The sequence below is a fragment of the Rhinolophus sinicus genome, chromosome 7 (assembly GCF_057876585.1).
Source record: "Rhinolophus sinicus isolate RSI-liver-muscle chromosome 7, RSI-T2T, whole genome shotgun sequence".
NCBI classification, from domain to species: domain Eukaryota; kingdom Metazoa; phylum Chordata; class Mammalia; order Chiroptera; family Rhinolophidae; genus Rhinolophus; species Rhinolophus sinicus.
In genome coordinates, this window is record NC_142507.1 from 19,926,944 (window position 1) to 19,946,113 (window position 19,170).

The 19,170-nt window shown below is 39.5% G+C and overlaps 1 protein-coding gene across 15 annotated transcripts in view; it reads right to left on the minus strand.

Annotated features, from left to right (window-relative positions):
- Positions 1-19,170, minus strand: part of FAM110B (family with sequence similarity 110 member B) — a 140,207-nt gene that overhangs the window by 101,672 nt on the left and 19,365 nt on the right. For 11 of the 15 annotated variants that reach the window (XR_016021721.1, XM_088799412.1, XM_019718186.3 and 8 more), the window contains one exon: positions 7,022-7,119. The exons of the other annotated variants lie outside the window; for them this stretch is intronic. The gene's annotated coding sequence lies outside the window, so the exon portion shown is untranslated. The remainder of the gene's footprint in view (positions 1-7,021; positions 7,120-19,170) is intronic. 15 annotated transcript variants of the gene reach the window in all.

Sequence of the window (19,170 nt, forward strand, 5' to 3'; positions counted from 1 at the left end):
AAACAAAAACATGCATTTCTCACTGTAATTTATTTTACCATCATTGCTAACAAGGTTGCTGCGATAAGGATAGTAGAAAAAAGAAAAATATCATTAGTGGACATTTTAAGCCTCATTAAAACTGAGTTTAAAGAAACGCCGGTCCTGATCTAGGAAGAGACCATCCAGCACCCATAGACCAGCCTGGGTCTCTTTAACTGTGCATACGTCACTTTTCTCTTTGTGAGCATTATTTCAGCTATGGTAAAATAAAATGCTGAGAGGAAAGCAAGCTGCTTTTGCTTTGCTTTGTTCAATGGATACATTTCTTTGCTTTGTTCAGTAAAGAAATTGCTGCACATTGTTCAATAAATAAATTGTCACAGAACACAGATGAATTAGCTTTGGGGACAGAATAATTCATGCCCAAATCAAAAGGTAAATCTTTTGCAGAAAAAATAAGTAGGAGGCTCACCCAAAGAGAGCTGAGGCATGTATAGTACGTAAAGAAGAGGTGACCTTCAGACAAGGAGGCTGACGTCTCTCTAGGTGATTCAAGCCACTATTATAGTACAGAGCAGGAATTCAGCTGAGATTCCTGCTGCGCTTTCCACAGGCCAATAGACTGGCCTGACTCCTAACACAGCCTATTAAATGGAAATAACTTAGTAATTACTATTTTAAAAACTGTGAAGAGAGGACTAAGGAATGAAACTTCAAGATCATATAAACTCAGCGTGATCCCATGTCAATAAGATTTTTTCTACATGGTTGATAAGAAATTTGAAAGGGAACAAAAAGATAATGGAGCTGGTGACAAAGGTCTCCTTGCTCACTGGAACACTGCCTGTGGTACTTCAGGGTTCCTCTCTCCTTCTGCCAACCAGCAAAGACTCAAATAGGCATTGAACACATTACATTCACTCTGAAGGAACCAGTTCACTTTTCCAGTCAAATTAAGGCTGATCTAAGCGCTTAGCATTTTTAACATGACCCACACAGGAGGCTCTCATGGGGAGCCGGTCCCCCTACATTCTCAGAGTGATGACTTTGTCTCACGCCCCTAAGCAGGGCCAGCAGGGCGGGGCCCTATTGTCAGCCCAGCCAGGTGAACTGTAACCTAAACCCAGGCACTGCAGGCGATAGTGCAGAATTACCTCAGAGGGACATGGGGGAAATGCCATTTCATAAACTCTAATGCAGTGCTGATATGCCTTCCTCAGCTCCCTCAGGGAATTTCTGTCAAAAAACCTTTGTGGCCCAGTCGAACGCTAAATTTATAGAAATACGGGATCAGATAATAACTCTGGCAGATTAATTGTGTGCTTCTCAAAGGCAGGAGCCCTGTCTTTTCAGGATGACCAGGACACGACTGTCAAGTGAAGTATTAAACGAGCAAAAGCAAACACAGGGCCGCCTAGGAAACTCCCAAGTGCAAGGTCTGCTCCTCCAGTTCCCAGATGAAGCAAGTCTTCCCTGACTAGGGTAGGTATGGTAGGCTGATCACTGTTAATGCGATTTAAGGCACTGGTTCCTTTCCATAAATATCTTATTTACATGAAGAATGCCTATATTAAGAATAACAATAGAAAAATATCTTTGCTATATTCTTATAAATATGTTAAATGAAGGCAACTGAAAAATGGTCTCAATTTTCTCTTCCGTAAAATCAAAGAGTTAATAAAGTAAACTCTGCTACATCTCCATCTTAGCCACTCCATGATTTCATATACAAAATATGGCACAGTTCTGAGCAGAGAACAGTCATCAATAACGTTCCTGGGGTTGATGAAAAGGAATGATGGCAGCTTTGCCACATGAGCCAGAGTGACTAACACCTGTGATTTAAAACTTACATGAAAAGAGGCTACAATACATTCATATGTCATCAGCAATTACTCAGGGAGAAAAGGACGACATGCTTTCCCATAGGCACAATTATCCTTCTTCTGAAGATTAAGAAACAAAAATTGCGTTCATTACTAGGTCAGAACAATCTGGAATTTATTTGGTCCTATACACCCGGCATTTCAAACCCAGACAGTCCCTGCTTGTGTCACATTTGGGTGATGCCTATCTGTTCAGTTGACAGAGACCAAAGAAAGAGGAACAGCCTCAGAGGTGAAATGCTAGCTGTGGTGGGTGGAGAAAGAGAGAAGGAAAATCAAGATAAGGAGGCTTGGTGGCCCTGAACGACAATGAGGAAGACAGAAAAGATACATCTGTTTTCCAATTCTAATTAACTTAGGAAACAAGTCAGAAAACATAGCCAAGAACAGCATTCACTGAAAAGAGATGCTACTAAAAAAATTTAAGATTATAAATAATTCTCCTCCTTAAAACCAAACTTCATCTTTATGACTGAATGTGTGACTTAAACTGTAAACATTTTAATGCAATGATATAAACAAATTTCCTTTTAGAGAAGGAAATTTGTACACATATTTGTGCACAAAACTGGTAAAATGGCTAAGTATTGGGGTTTTTTTTTTGAAAGAATCATATGTAACAATTGGAATTCATTTACTGTAGATAATAGGCTTTGTAGAAGGTTAATCAGAACATAGGATTACAGACTAAATTGGAAAAATCTTAATATACTTGTACTTTAATGTCATTAATACGTGAAAGGTCTACCAATAACTTAATGGTGTCAAAAAAAATAAAATCCTGAAAACCCAAAAGCATACGATCAGATGTTTTTCTCCTTCAACTAAACAATAAAACAAGGTACAATAAATAAACAAAAGAAGAAATAAACAACAGACATCGATCAGGGAAATTCTGTCTAGGAAAATCTAAGTTTACATTACAGAAATAAAAAAAAATACAGACACTCATGATTTGGAGAAGAAAAATTCAAATTCTCAGGCTTTGAAGGCTAATGTCTATTGTTGGAGAGAACACTAAGCAAGTTCAGGAGTCACAGTGCGAGATTTCTGCCATGACGAATGAGCATGGGCAGATAAGAGAATACATCTTGATTTCAAACAGAACATTAAACTGCCTGAGCCTGGGTCTTCCCTGTGAAACGCAACTGTACATACTATTCTCTGCCAGAAAATAGTGATGCTAATAGAGGCAGAATGCTTTTCTTCCCAAATTAACTATGAAAAAGATATAGCAAAGGGCACTGACAAAACCATCTAAGAGGTGGACTTAAGTCAATATCAGAGACGTAGCACCAATATCAGAGATGCAGCAGACAGGCTGACTGCTCCTTCCCCTGGGTGTGTAAAGTATGGAAAGGGGTCTATCAGAATACAAGTCACAAAAGCAGAAAAAGGGCAGGGGTAGTGGAATTATTGCTCTAGACTAGTTACTGATGGTAGTTTGGATTCTCACCAAGTCCTCTAAAGAAGTAGCCCAGTCACTACACAGGAACGCTGTGAGAGCTGGGACAGACAGGCCCTTACTCAAAGTCCACCTCATAAAGAGGCAGGGGGTGGCAGGGAAGAGAGAGAGTAGATGGGGAAGGAGGAGAGTGGGGAGGGAGGCCAGAAGGAAAGAAGAGACAGACTCCAGGCCATCAGCGTCCTAAAGTTAGGACAGAACAAGAACTTGTTTCACGGTATGCAAATACACACAAAATATCACTCTCACTGAAATGTCTTTATTTATAGTTTAAACTGTGCCACAGTAATACTAAAGGCAAATTTTGAAAAGTCATCATATTCTCAGCATTCTAACAAAGGCGTTTTCAGTTCTCCAATTCCCTTGTTGCATTTTCAATTTAGTTCCCATCTTCACTGAGCATGCCCAACGCCAGGCATGGGCGAAAAGATAACAAGACAGAGATCGACTGCCAGAAGAGCTCAAAAACATTTACTTTCTAAGGTGACTCACAGTCACTTGAATTGTATACTCTTTAAAATAAAAGACATTCTTAAGCCAAGTAATGTCATTTGTCTCAAGTATGCAAAAAACAAATGTGTAAAACAGATGATAAGAAATTCCCTAATACACCAATGATTCAAATGTGTTTTTGGTTCAAAGTATAAAGGAAAAGAATGTCAAAAGTTTTTCCTATAAGCCTCATTTAATTTAGATATAATTTAGAATCAAATGTTCCATTTCAGTTGGCTTCTCCTTTTATAGTTTTGGAACAACATATGGCTTGGGTGACAATACTTCAGTATACTTCCCAGTTAAAAATGATGACATAAAGGCATTATCCAATGAGAGAGACCAAAATAATTATTACACATCATCTATACTGAGATCATAGACACATGCCAGCTAATGGTTCTAATGTTACTCAAGATCTAATATCTTTATTCTTAAGCTAATTTTAAAATTTCATAAAAATCCAAGAAAATAGTACCCTTTTATATTTAAAAAGTGGACACTAAAACGAATAAAAAGGTTCCAGGAGTACGCAACTCTTAACTAGTCAGTCCAATAGTCAATCACAACCAAAACTTTCATGAATTAATTTTTGTGATCAAAGTGCAGACAATGATTTCATAAACCAATGAGATGTTAAATAATGTAAGTTGTCAATAAAAAGTACTGCCTGGTTGACAGACTAAACTTGTTGCTGTTCTTGCCTACTACTGTTTGATATTGGACTTCAGGGTCACAATCTCTGTCCCATTCTGAACACACTTGCTGATGAGGCTATTGTTATTTTGCCATTATCACTGAGGGCTACCACTTGAGTACCCTATGTGCCCGACACAATATATTTTATATACACCACATCATTTAATGCTTACAGTAACCATGAGATGTACGTATTATTATCTCCATTCTGAAAATGGTAACCCAAGCTGCTAACAGGTGCTAAACATTTCCATGGTGCCAATCTATATAACAACTCCCTCATTTAATGCTCACAACAATCCTATGATATGGGGACTACTATTGTCCTAATTTGACAGATAAAGAAACTGGGACATACAGAGTAAACGTCTACCCCAAGGTCACATTTGTCATATGTGGCAGAGTCCAGACACTGACCCAGATCCTCCTGAGGTCAAAGCCACACTCTTACCCACTAACCCCAAGGACAGGCTATCTAGACCTGCCCTGTGTTCCACTTATGAGAAGAGCTACAATAGCAGACACGAAGGGGGCCAGGAATGGTTTGGCCAGAGCTGCACCCCTCAATCCACAAGATAACTCATAAATCTGGCTGGGACCCTCCCCCGCAAGTTTCCCTGAAGGAACTCACAATAAGGGAACTGAAGTCCTGCCTCAAAGCTGGCACAGCTCACTGGCCCCAGGAGCACATGACCCAAAGGCCAGGGCTTCTAACTGACCAGAGCACAAGGCATCCCAGAATAAAGAGCCTTGGTATGGACAGATACCCTATGTCCATTCAGTGGTCATCGGCTACTTAGTTTCTCTGGCCCACTATGTGCCCCAAACCCCAGGCTCTGAGTTACTGAGTTAAACAAGCCAGGGGCCTGTCTCAGCAGCTGGCAGTGCAAGGAAACAAAAACTGGGTAAATGGTGGAATAAGGGCTTTTGGAAACACAGCAAATTGTTTTTGGATATAATGGGGGGCGTCAAGTTGGGGTAGGGTGTCAACTCTAAGGTCGTGTGAGGTTAACAAAGGTTAAAGGAAAAGGTGGTAGGGAACTGAGTCTCAGAAGTAAGGCCACGCGCCTGCATTCCTGAGGGAGGCAGGAACCATGGTAAGAAGCGGTCCCGTTAGGAAGAAGACAACTGGCTATCAACTGACGTACGATTGTCACTTAAGGACACACACAGGCACTATGAAGAGATAAAACTAGTGTCTCAAGAGCCATGCTGGAGTGAATATGCTACAGAAGAGGTTTTCTGCTTAGGGAGAAGTTCACCACTCCCATCCAGCACCCAAGATAAGGGTGCTCGCCTTGACTGGGCAACACCTGAGTGCAGGCTCTCTACAGGATACTGGAATGCCAAGCGCATTATTAATGCTGCAGGAGGCAAGAGGCAGCTCACCTACAAAGGGACTACAAGACACCACCACAATGAATCGAGTGCGTGGTAACACCAGTGGCCCCCAACCCACAGAAACTGCCATTCCACTTAGCAAGGGCGAGAAATAAATAAGGTGTTACATTTAGCAGAAATTATAAAACCACCTCTATCCCAGGTATTTCCGCCCACTGGGTTAAGGCACTTATTACAGACTGAACACCTTTTTTAAAAAAAACATTTAGTATATGCATGCAAAGGAAAATAAATACGGTATACGCACACAAACTTAGCCAGCATTGTCTCTGGGAAGTGGCTTTAGTATAGATAGTCACATTCTATGTTATAGATCTGTGACATATTTAATTTTTTTTGCAATACATGTACTATGTTAGTGATTGGAAAAAATACAACAGGTCTCACGCCAAGTAAGAATATTTACAAATTCACAAGGCAGGAAGACAGTACACCGCTGCTGCTTTGCTTATCCACATGAGTGATTGTGATTCCCACAGTCTAAATTGGAGAGGTTAAACATCCACAGAATTCACAGATAAAGCCACTGCCAGCAAACACCCAGGCAACTTCAGAGAGGGCCAGGAGACATGTCTGCATTTCAGGTCCAACAGGGATAGCCCGCTAGAGGGCAAAAGGCAGGAGCTGCGACCAGTCTCTCAGCCAGACCGACAGACACAGCAGTTGGGTGGATGGCCATTTTCGCCGAGGTGGCTGCTGCCAATGCCTCCCATTTCTGTCAGGGCCTGAGAGAGAGGGGTGAAGTGTGTGTGCCCAGAACACTGACCATCACAGGACAGACTCCACAAATGGTTGCTAAATGAATACATGGAAGGAAGGAGGGGTGGGAGGGCGGGGAGGAGAGGCAGAAAGGGAAGGAGGGTGGGAGGGAATAAAAAAGGGAAAGGAAGGAGGAGGGGAGGAGACAAGAGAAAGCTGACAGGAAGGAAGAGAATGGAGGCAGGAAAGGAAGGAGAAGGAAAGGCAGGAATGGAAATGGTGGGGGCCGTGGGGGAGGGGGCTACCTAAATGCTGCTCAACAAATAAAAGGAATTGACTTTATGACCATCGGAGTTACAGCATGAATTTAATAATATATTTGTTAACATGTGATTACCTCTTCTTTCCCTTTCAGGCCTTCGAGAGTATTGCTAACTCCCAATTCAAGACTCAGAAAGAACAGGATGGGTGCTCTGGATGTCCCGCTGGGGATTTCTAAAGGAAGAGGACATGGAATACAAATTATTCTGGAGAATAAACGTGATTAATGTTTAAGGTATCATTAAAAAGAAACTGATTTTCACTGAATAACGGAGACAGTCTATTTCGTAATAAACCTGGGAAAAGATTAGGTCCAAAGCCTCTTTGTAACATAGCTGCTCTGCTCTAGCAAACTCTAAATTGATTCTAGAAGGAAACAAAAATCAACTATAGGGTAGGCGTTGCGTGTTTAGTGGAAAACAAACCAAAGGAGGCTGTGTAGGGTCATTAGCCTGAGACCCCCACGTGGCTTCGCTCTACGCCCAACGCAACATGCCCAACGAGACTTGTCATCTTCCTCGCTCACAAAATCCTGCAGGAAACGCTGTAGCCGTCTCACAGACAACTGGATAACTGGGGAGGGGAACAGATACCTTATCCTTCAGAACTCTGTTCATATTTGCAAGGGAATAAAATGTTACAAAGCAGCATTTTATCTTGTCTTCCAAGCGCAGTTCCGACATGAGCTCACAAACACATACCTAGTTGTCCTGGGGTTTCTTTCTCTTGGAGCGAGGACAGACCTCAGAGGCAACACTCTCCCAAATTTTGAGTATACAATATTTCATTTTTAGGAAGGAAACAACAGGGACTGGGCACATCCTCAGATCCAGAAATAATGTGACTCCATTTCACAAAGGGGGGAAGAAACTAAGGCTTTCTGAGGAAAGTTGTGTCCCTACGTACATCTGACATGTAAATGTTTTTTCATTCAAGTATCTCCATATGCATACAAAATGTATTTGGGGATACCTGAATGAATCATGAAAGTGATTGTTATCTGGATATCTGACACCTCAAATGAAAATACCATGGTGAAGAATTGTCTCCTCCAGCATCTGCTCTTGGCTTATGCCATCAGTCCAAATAACCACATCTTTGTTTACTTGAAAGTATGAGATTGCAGACAGGAAAGAACAAGGCTGACTGTAATAGATCTCTTTTTTATTGAGATTTACTCTGTATTTTGCATGGTTATAGGAGTAATCAATAGTAACATATTTCAAGGAGGCACTTGGGACTTCAACAGATGATGACTAAGAACCACTTCATTAAGGTGGATGCCAGCCTCCCAACCACCATCATCTCCCTTCTGGAGTGATGTGTAATGAGCAATTTGCTAGCGGTTTATTAGTAATGCTGCAAACTTGACCTAGACTTTGTTTAGTTTCAAAAATAAGTAAATAAATAAATGGAAAGCTTGAAAAATGTCTATTTAAATAACAACTAAGACTTATACTTCCCACTCTCACATTTAAAACTTTCAAAACAGTCTACTTTCCCACCCCATTACCTAGCAATGTTCCAGAAGAATATAAAGTAAAAATTAGTTCTAGATTAAACTAGAAATATAAACTCCAAGTTTATTGCTCTTTTTGATTGCTTACTACCTGCAACTTAAGATTTTATTTTATTTGCCTGCTGAAGTGTATTGGATTCCAGGAATTCAAATGAATAAAATAATATACATTTAATAGGACATTAGAGAATTTTTAATCCAAAATACCTCTGAGCCCAATTTAAATTGATTGGGACCCATAATAACAAAGTAAAAAGTTTTGTATTTTTACTACTTTGCAACAAGTATTTTTTTTGCCCTCCAATTATATCAAAAATTCCTGTTCATATTTATCATTATTTTTGCCTTTTCCTTCTCACATTTTAAAGAGAGAAAATAACAGGGCTGAACTCCTACTCTGATGATTCAGAGGTAGAAGAGTCACACCAATTGCAATGGGGAATGGTACTACATAAGAGAAACGTCAGGACTGGATTTTTCTTCAGAGTTGCCATGTGACATAAAAACCATCCTAATAAAAATAACTTACAGCATCTATTCTTGAAGCTAAGGGATTATACAATGATCTGCTTCAATCAACTGAGTTCACAGCTGAGGAAATGAAATCCCAGAGTGGTCAAGTGACTTCTCCAAAGTCACACAGCAAGACTGGTCCTAGACCCCAGATTTCCTAGGTGCCAATCCAGTGCTCCGTTAGATCCCTAATTTCCACTAATCTTTAATTTCCAATAATGACCTCTTAAGAGCTTATAATGTCATCTATTTCTTTACACATCTATTATTCTACACAGCATGAACACCACTTGATGAGTCAACTCAACTTTTGTTGATACAAAACACTACTCAAACTGTTCAACATACTCTGCCTTTTGTGCTACTAACAAAGCTAGATTAAATCATGATTGCCCATGAGAAATCTGAAATAAAATTTGAAATACTCTGTTATCTAACCTAGATATATCTACTCTAAAAATAGAATTTCCCTTTATTAGTCATAGTCAAAGCATAATCATAGCTTTGCTACAATACATTTTCAAGTAGACTTTATAGATAGCTGTCAAGTAAAATGTAGGTATTCTACAATCAAAGCTTACCTAAGCAGTTTTTAAAGTAAGAATTTCAAGATCATTTACTATGAGGTCCATCAGTTCAGACAGAACTCTTACTCTCTAAAACTCTGGAATTATTCAAGAGCACTAAATCAACCGAGATCGGCAGCTTATTAGCATCAACAGTGAATTGTCAACTCACCAATTATATACACTGCTCAGTGCAAGGTGCAAGGGAAACAAAACACATGAGATGACATCCTTGCCCACTAGAGACTGCCGACTGAGCTAATTAAGGAGGCTTAGATAGCAAGGTAGTAGTATCTCACTGAATCAAGGTTTGCACGTGACAAATGTATTATGTGTAAGTGTGTGTTTATGGGGTAGTTAGTAAATCCATGTGTGATTTTCCCAGAGAATATGAGTTGACAGATACAGTAAAGAATGTATGTTGGGAAGCAGGGTAATATAGATTAAAATAGGCCAACAGATGACAGAAGAACCCTTCTAAAAAAAAGAGCCCCAAAGAGCAAAAGAATGGCTCAGAAACAAAACAGCCATTGAAAGAAATTCCTTTCTTGAAACTATTGTTCTATGAGCAACAAAATGCCTTCCCCTTATATTTCTTCTTATAAACTGATTAATGTTATTAAAACTCAGTGCCAGACAAACAACTCCACTGGGGAAGAAAACACACAAAAAACACAAGATTTAAACACACACTTTCGATGAAGAAAATGAAAAAAACATCAAATCAGCACAAGATCTTCAACATAGTAGGGAAACGCAAACTAAAACCCTAATGAGACATCACTACATATACTCACTCAAGTGGCTAAATTTAAAAGGGTAAAAATATCAACTGTTTTCAAGGATATGGGGCAACTGGGATTCTTATACAATGCTGGTGCAAGACTCAAAATGTTATAGGAGCTTTGACAAGTAATTTGGCAGTTTTTTACAAAGTTACACACTTATCACGTGACCCAGCAATTCCACTCCTAAGTATTTATCCAAAAGAAATTTAAAGACACAAATTCCACATAAAGACTTGCATAAGAATGTTCATAGTAGCCTTATTCATAATAGCCCAAAACTTGCAAGAACTCAAATGTCCATCAACTGATGAATAGAGAAACCACAGTGTATCACACAAGGGAATACTACTCAGGAACAAAAAGGAAAAAATTACTGATGCATACAACTACGTGAGTAAATCTCAAAAACATCATACTACGGGAAAGAAGTGAAACACAAAAGACTAAATGTGCAATTCCACTTGTATGAAATTTTTGAGAAGGCAAAGCTATAGCAACAGAAAGTAGATGAATTGGGGCCAGGGGTTAGGGTGTCGGCGGAGGGGACTGACTGTAAAGAGTCCTGGCAGAACACGTCGGGGGCGGAAATGCTCTGTATCAAGATTATAGTAGTGGGTACATGATGGTGCATACTTATGAAATCCATTAAATTATACACATAAAATCAGTAAGTTTAAAATTAAATCCAAATCTATCTTTTAAAACCTTTTGATACATTAATTGGGAAACAACTCTTAAGCATCCAGTCAGCTTTGTCCTAGTCTAATGGACATGCTTATCTATGATGTAAATAAAAAGACAGGCTTAACAAAATTATAGCTGATTCGAGGTTAAAAGTGGCTAAAATGCTATGTAATAGAATCATGATTCTAAATGTGTGAAGATGGAACAATTTTATAGTATTAATGTCAAATATATGTCAACAAAACAAACTGCATTCATTGAACAAAAATTTCCTAAGGGACTTCCATGTGTTGGTCACCACACTAGATGGAAAATGTCACAAAGATTAAAAAAAAAGCCCTCGCCCTTACAAAGTTCACCATCCAAAAAATGTAAGTAATACACTCCCAAGGTAGTAGGTATAAACTCATTAATCTGAAAAAGACCTACATACTCTTTAAGTTTTATCACTCAACTCTTAGCTATGGCATAAATACTAGTGAAATTACAGGCTGAACAAACAGAAGGCTCAAATTCCATAGAAACACATGTAAGGGTATGGGTAATATTCCATTATGCTCTGGAGGAACTCATTACAAGCCGCCTTCCAAAGCCCAGCTCAGGTGCCCAAATATTCTGCAGTGTTGCCATCCCCCAGTACTAAATGCCTAAGATGGTGCATGAGCCTGGAATTACTCCATACCTACTATACATTCTATGCTGATGACAGTGTTGAGTATCATCGGATCTTGACAAACTGAGGCATGCATAGATGAAAAGGGAAACTCGAAATGTTTAAATCAACTAGGGAAATGCCTGAGAGTCGGGTTAGAAGGTGGACTACTATATGAAAAGACACAGTTCTGTGTGGCACAAGTTATAGAGAAGCAAGTATGGCTCATGACAAGGGCATTCCAGCACTGAACAATCTCAAATTTGAAGCAACTGCCTCATAAGGTGGACCTGGCAACAAGTTTACTGAATACAGCCATTCTCTGTTCCCAGTATTTTATCATAATGTGCTACCTGGATCATTACCATCACCTCCAAACCTGTTTCCCAAAGCCCAGATTTCCAACCTACCACAGGTGGCAAATTCGGTCTTTCTCATATACAGTTATGATCATGCCCTCCTACCACACCTTGCCCTGTGCTACAATCCTTACACTCTTGCAGTGGTTCCCCATCAAAGCCAACCACCACTCAGGCTGGCAGACAGGACCCCCGATGGATATAGCCTCTTCTGTCACTTTCCTTCACATGCTATGTCCAGCAATTCCGAAACACTGCAGAATGCACTCCTGGGGCCGTATTTTTTCTTGCCTTCAAATTGTGCACCTGCCATTCACTGTCTGAAATGCGCCACACCTCCTGATGTATCTGGATGCTTCAGCACGCTCATCCTTAGCATAGCTCCAAAAATCCCTCGTTTGAGGGATTCCTCCACTCCTTCACACTTTACCACTTCCTCCTCTTCATGCTCATGGCACCTGACTCATCTCCATGAAAACCACCCCCCAGGTATAAAGATCAGTTAAGGCTGCATCTCCCCAGTAAACCACAAACCCATGCATGGTTATCTTAATCCCTAGGACTTAGCCCAGGAGGTGACACTTCAGAGATCTTCCCGAACAAATCAGGGATTCCAAGATAGTCCAGTTCTGTCATATGTCCTGTCTGATCTTATTTCCATCAGCAGCGTATCCACTTGAGTTTTGCAGGAGGTACAGAGTAAGCCCAGGCAAATGCTGCCATTTTGAGGCTACAGAAGACAGAGGCGAGCACCGCTCTAAAGAATCCAGGCAGCATTAAGTTAGGATATGGTATTGGAACCAAAATGATTACCTAATGGATACCCTCAGGCGTTCTGAAATCAGCTGGTGTCAAATCCTGCTTCTCTGCCTTCACTATGGGACCTTCAGGAACCACCCTAACCTCTCAAAGCCCAGGTTTCCTGGTCTATAAAATGGAGATAATTACAGTCCTTACCTCAAAGGGTCATTGTGAGGACCGAGTGCCAATGCGTATTACAAAGAAGGCAGAAAAGGAGTCAGTGCCGGGCAAACACTCAGTGTTGGCTGATCTCTCACCACCCTCTTCCTGCCCACTTTTTCATCAACAGATGGAAACAGTACCCACTTTGGAGTATGGTGTTTCAAAAAGTGTGCCAAAATGCCAGGCATATAGGAGTCACTTGGTTACGAATCACTGATTTCTAAATATTCCAGAAAATTACCTTTTCTTTCCCAAAAAGGTAGGAGTATACAACTAAAGACATCTTCTTATGGTTCAAAGTGAAAAGACCATAATCACCTCACTGTAATGCTCCTTGCACGCTGTGAAGACACCTTTAAAAGAAGCCTTTTATGTATTCCAATAAATAATTTATTTGGACTGAGTTAAAACAGACCCCTGTATTTCTCTAGGCTTTACAAAACAGAAAAAAGCACACTGAAAAGTTTTACTAAATTCACTCAGATGTATCCCATCACTTTTGTTTATTGATTCTCTATAAACAATAACACTTAGCAAACCCACATATGGTCAAAGAAATGTTACATCCAAGATAGAAGTTTCTGAAAAATGTCATAATAAAAAAACCTGTAAACTGCTTACTATAATGTCAGCATCACAAATTTCTTTTAAGGGTAAATGCACCTAGTTCCAAATAACACGTATTTTTAAAAAATAGTATTGCACAGTTCAAATGTTCATTTTTAACACTCTTAAAAACAGTACTCTGACACACAGTTTGTTATACATGTTTTTAAATCTAGCACGTTACTGACTGGTCATAATCCAATTACTAAGATTGTCATTTTCCAGGGTTTTAATACTTGTGAGTCACTAGCTGGAAATAACATCTCATTTAGAAAAAATTAATGCAATTACAAAGCAAATAGAACTTATAGTGGTGCCCAGCGTGAAGGCCAGCAGCAGCTGGGTGGGACTGTAATTTAGAGGCAGGAACATGAATATAAACAAGTGATTCTGAAATACTCGTATTCTGCAGGACTAATATGCCACTCTGGGAAGAAAGAACAGAGGAATCTCTTTTTTCCATAAATGTTCAAATTTGCACAATTCCAGAGATTTCCTAAACCCAAAATAGATTAAGATATATTTTCTTTTTGGTCAGCACGTTCTTCCCAAGTCACTGTACTTCTTCATCTAGCAGAAAATTTTGTAGGAAACGTATTTTGTAGTTACTCAAATTTTTATGGGCAAAAACGCTTATTAACCTACATTATAGAAAATACTTCTTCCAAGAAGAAACACAGGAGTCTGGAACTCACTACAGCCTAAGGCAGAAAGCATTTACCTTATCTGGAGGCTGATCTTTAAATTTTTTTCAATTTTTCCTTGTGTTAAAACACACATTAAGGTCAATTTTACCTCCTGGACTGTTTTGAAGTGTACAGTACAGTGGTATTAAATACATTCATAATGTTGTGCCACCATCACCACCATCCATCCCCATAACTCTTCTTACCTTGCAGAACTGAAACTCTAGGCTCATTAAACAATAACTCCCCATTCCACCCCCAACACCCCCAACCTCAATTCTACTTTGTGTCTCTAAGATTTTGACTACTATTTTAGTAAATGGAATCATACAGTATTAGTCTTTTGTGACTGGCTTATTTCATTGGCATAATGTCCTCAAGGTTCATCCATGTGTCAGAATTTCCTTCATTTTAAAGGCTGCATAATATTCCATTGTATGGATAGACCACATTTTGTTTATCCATTCATCCATTGACAGACCCCTGAGATGCTTTCACATTTTAGCTATTGTAAATAATGCTATGAATAGGGGTATACAAGTATCTCTTTGAGGCCCTGCCTTTAATTCTTTTGGTTGTATACTCATAAATGGAATTGCTGGGTTGTATGGTAATTCTACTTTTATAAATTATAATTTTTAAATGACTACCTATTAAATCAGTCACTGTTCTTTGAAAAGTAAAAACAGAAATTATGTCATATTATTTAAATAACTCTAGAATATCATGCCAAGAAATTATGTTAACAAAATTGTTTTCTGCTATGATTATAAACTGGCAAGTTTCCATCCTTCCAGGCATACCCAAATACCAAATAAGAGATCGTTCTCTGATGAGACTCAAGCATCCTTTTTTTCCCTTAAAAAATTAGTCTCCACGATATATTCAGTGTTGGACTGCAGGGATTCTAAGTATCACTTACGCCGTTTGAAAGACACACACACACTCCTCACGCTCATCAAGCACGCAGACATAGCTTCCCCACAATGCTTTTTTTGATCCTCAAGAGACAAATCTCTGTTTAACAACGATGAGGTCTGGGGCTGTCCTGGCTAGGTGAGAAGTATAATTGGGGTGCCCTTCAAGTGTTTTCCAGAATAGGTGGCAATGATTTCAGGCAAAAGAATCTCTATTTGCAGCTTTCTCAAAAAAAGTTATTCATCTCATTAATAAGCAAGTGTAGAACAACGCCAAAATCAACACTGGTATTTTCTGCTCTCCTACAAAAACTAAACATTATGTTAATAAAATGTAATACAGTCTACTGTGCACTTTTTTAATGCTTAAACACAGGCCTTACTGAGACATTTTTACATTATTATATATTTTTCAATTGTGGTAAAATACATATAACATAAAATTTACCATCATAATCATTTGTAAGTATACAGTTTAGTGGCATTTGGTACATTCACACTGTTGCCCAACTATCACCACCATCCATCGCCAGAACTCTTTTCATCTTGCAAAACTGAAATTCTGTACCCATTAAACATTAACTCCTTGTTCCCCTTTCCACCCAACCCCTAGTAACCACCATTCTACTTTCTGTCTCTATGAATTTGACTAAGTAAATCCTATAAAAGGGATTATACAATAGTTGTCCTGTTGTGACTGGCTTATTTTACTCGGCATAATATCGTCAGGGTTCGTCCATGTTGTAGCATGTGTCTGTTGGGCACTTCTTCTCCTCTCACAGAAAAGCCTTAGCCTTCAGAATAGAAATGGAGAGTCAGGTGCGTCTCACCAGTGAGGCCCTTATGAATGCATGGGCTAAATATAAATCGTTGTGTTTATGAAAGTGAGAGCCCGACTGCACGATCAAGATTCAGAAAAACCAGCAGCAACAGCAGCACAGGACGCGGCTCATGGTGTACCCCTGAAACCTTCAGTGCTGCCAGCCCCCCCCCCCCCCGCCCCACAAGTAAGCCAGTGGAGTCTGTGTGCCAGGCCACCCAGCAAGTCTATAAGATAAGACAGCGGAAGGTTTCACTGAGGACTGAACTTTCCATATTTAATGTCTGCTATACGCTATCTTTATGGCTTCGGGGACATTAACGTCAGTATAAATGACTGGTCAGAAAAGACTGACACTGTGAGTACACATGACATTAATAGCTCCATTACATTTAAGGCAATATTGCTATCTTAATGGTGATACTAAAATGTGTGATAAAAAAATACAACTTGCTCCATACAATGTAGCATTTATCATACGATTTTTGGTAGCATTTTTTGGCTGTCCGACGTAAGCTTTACCTCCCTAACTAAATTATATGTTTGATAAACACAGTTGTTGAAGTCTTTCATGCCCGTCTCAAGTTGATGTCCACAAGAAAGTAGGTATTGGATAAAATAGTACTAGTTGATCAAAAAGTGGTTGATAGGACAATCTAACACATAAAAATACATTGATTAGTTATCAAAAACGGGGTTAAACAAGATAGTATTTATAGTTTAGCGGTTAAAGTTGTATGTTTTGTAGTCAAACAATCCCACATTTGCATTTCAGGGTTGTTCTGTATTAAATGACAAAATATTTAACACCACTGGCTTACGTCTCACCATTAGCAGTAAATAATCAACTATGTCTCAACCATTATTAGTAGTAACGTAATTGCAATGGACTGAATGTTTGTGGTCCCTCAAATACTAAACCCCAATGTGATGGCATTAGAAGGTGGTACTTCTGAGAGGTGATTCGGGCATGAGGATGGATCCCTCACAAACTGAATTAGTGCCCTTATAAAAGAAACAGAAGACAGTTTCCGCTTCCTCGCCCCTCCTGACCTGTGAGGACGTGGGGACAAGATGGCTGTCTATGATCTAGTAAATGGGCCTTCACAATACACCGAATCTTCCCACACCTTGATCTTGGACTTCCCTGTCTCCAGAAGTCTGAGAAAAAAACTGTTGTTTAAACCTCCCAGTCTATGGTAGTTTGTTACAGGAGCCCAAAAAGACTGACACAGATATGAATCCACTTTATGCATGTATCTTTAACTTTTTCTGTTTTCTGACTTGCATTTGATTAAGCAGTTTCATAACTGAAAGGAGTTTGTCTTGGGGCAGTCCTAGAGAACAATGTTTGATTTTGTTTTTATTCTCTTTCAGAGATCCTATTTTGTTGGCAGGTAACATTAACTAGTGGTGGCTCATTAGAATTGCACAGTATCACAGATTTTAGTTTTAGAAAAAGGAAACATTAGAAGAATGTCACTTAACACATTTAATTGGGCACTTGACCGTCTGACAGTGCTTTCCATTGGTGAAATACAACCAGAATCCAGAAAACTCATACGTTTGGGCATTTGCTTTAAAAATGCGTATGGGACTTCCGTTTCCAATAGTATACAGGGCACATGAAAGGTAACAAGAACTTCCACCTCGACCAAATAAAACAAAACAAAATAAAAACATAGTTTTCTGTGGATGTAGCAGAGTAATAAATGCAAAGAAACCATGATGACCCTGATTTCAACAAGAAACCAACCCTTAATAGGCGAGCTGAAAACCAATGTAGGCTGCATATCTGAGAGGGGTAGGAAGGAGATGAACAAGCATTACAGGACAGTGTGAGCTGGTAGGATAGACAGACTGGAATCTGGAAGAACAACAAATGCAAAAGGAAATTATCCCTCAGAAATGAAAGCAAATTAAAGAAGTTTTCAGCTAAGTGAAAGCTGAGAAGATGTGTCACTAACAGATCCACATTTCAATAAATGACAGAGGAAGTTCTTCATGCCAAAGGGAAACAACACCAAATTCAAAAACTCAGACCTATAGGAAGGAATAAAGAGAAAAGAAATTGTAAAATATGTAGATAAATATTAAATATCTTTTCTTTTTTAAAAAGATAATCGGCTGTAAAAAAAATAAGAATATATTGTGGGGTTTATAACACATGTAGAAGTAAAATATATAACAACAAGCATAAAGGATGGGAGGAGGTAAATGGAAATACACAGTTGTAAGATTCTTAGATTCAATGCAAAGTAGTTAATATTAATTCTGTGTGTGTGTGTGTGTGTGTGTGTGTGTGTGTGTGTACACAAACACACATACATCCTAGATCAACAAGTGAATAATAAAACCAAACCTTGGCTAAAAAGCCAAGAATGAAATACAAAAAAATACTTGATAAATCCAAAATGAGACATCAAAGAAGGGACAAAATGAATACAAATAATAAGAAAGCAAACTTAAAATCAACCATATCAGTAATTACATTACATATAAACAGATGAAACCTTATTAAAAGAGCGTTTTCAAGACGGGATTAGAAAGAAACACATAACTCTATGCTGTTTATAACATACACACTGCAAAACTAAACCCCTTGACTTGCCATGTTGTTTCATGCCTCAGTCCCTTGACTCATTCTGACGCATCTGGCTAGAATTTCCCTCCTGAATTTCAACCCTGATTTCCCACTCCTAGCCCATCCCTTCACCTAACTAACACCTAACCTTTCCTTAAGAGGCAGGTGGTGGCTCAGACTCAGCTCAGACTGGACATTCTGCAGGAAAGCCTCCCTGGACACATTCCCTCCCCCACCTTTTTAGGCTGAGCACATTCTACACATTGCACCATCTTCTCCTAGGCTGCTAGAGGGCAGAGAACATGGCGGGCATTCACCCAGAGCACTTCCTGGCACAAGGCAGCACCTCAGGAAAACGTGCTGAATTCGTGGAGTGAGGGTCGCAAGCCAGTCTGGGATGTAAGGAAGGATCATCCTTCAGGAAGCTTCCCTGGCCCAGAGTTTGACCTATAACCAGAAGAGGTCAGAGTGCCAGGAAAGGCCCCCAGCGGGATGAACTGGGCTCCTCCCACCCAGCAGCAGCCAGCATCAAGTCACCTGCCACCTCACGGAGTCCCCTCGAATGCAG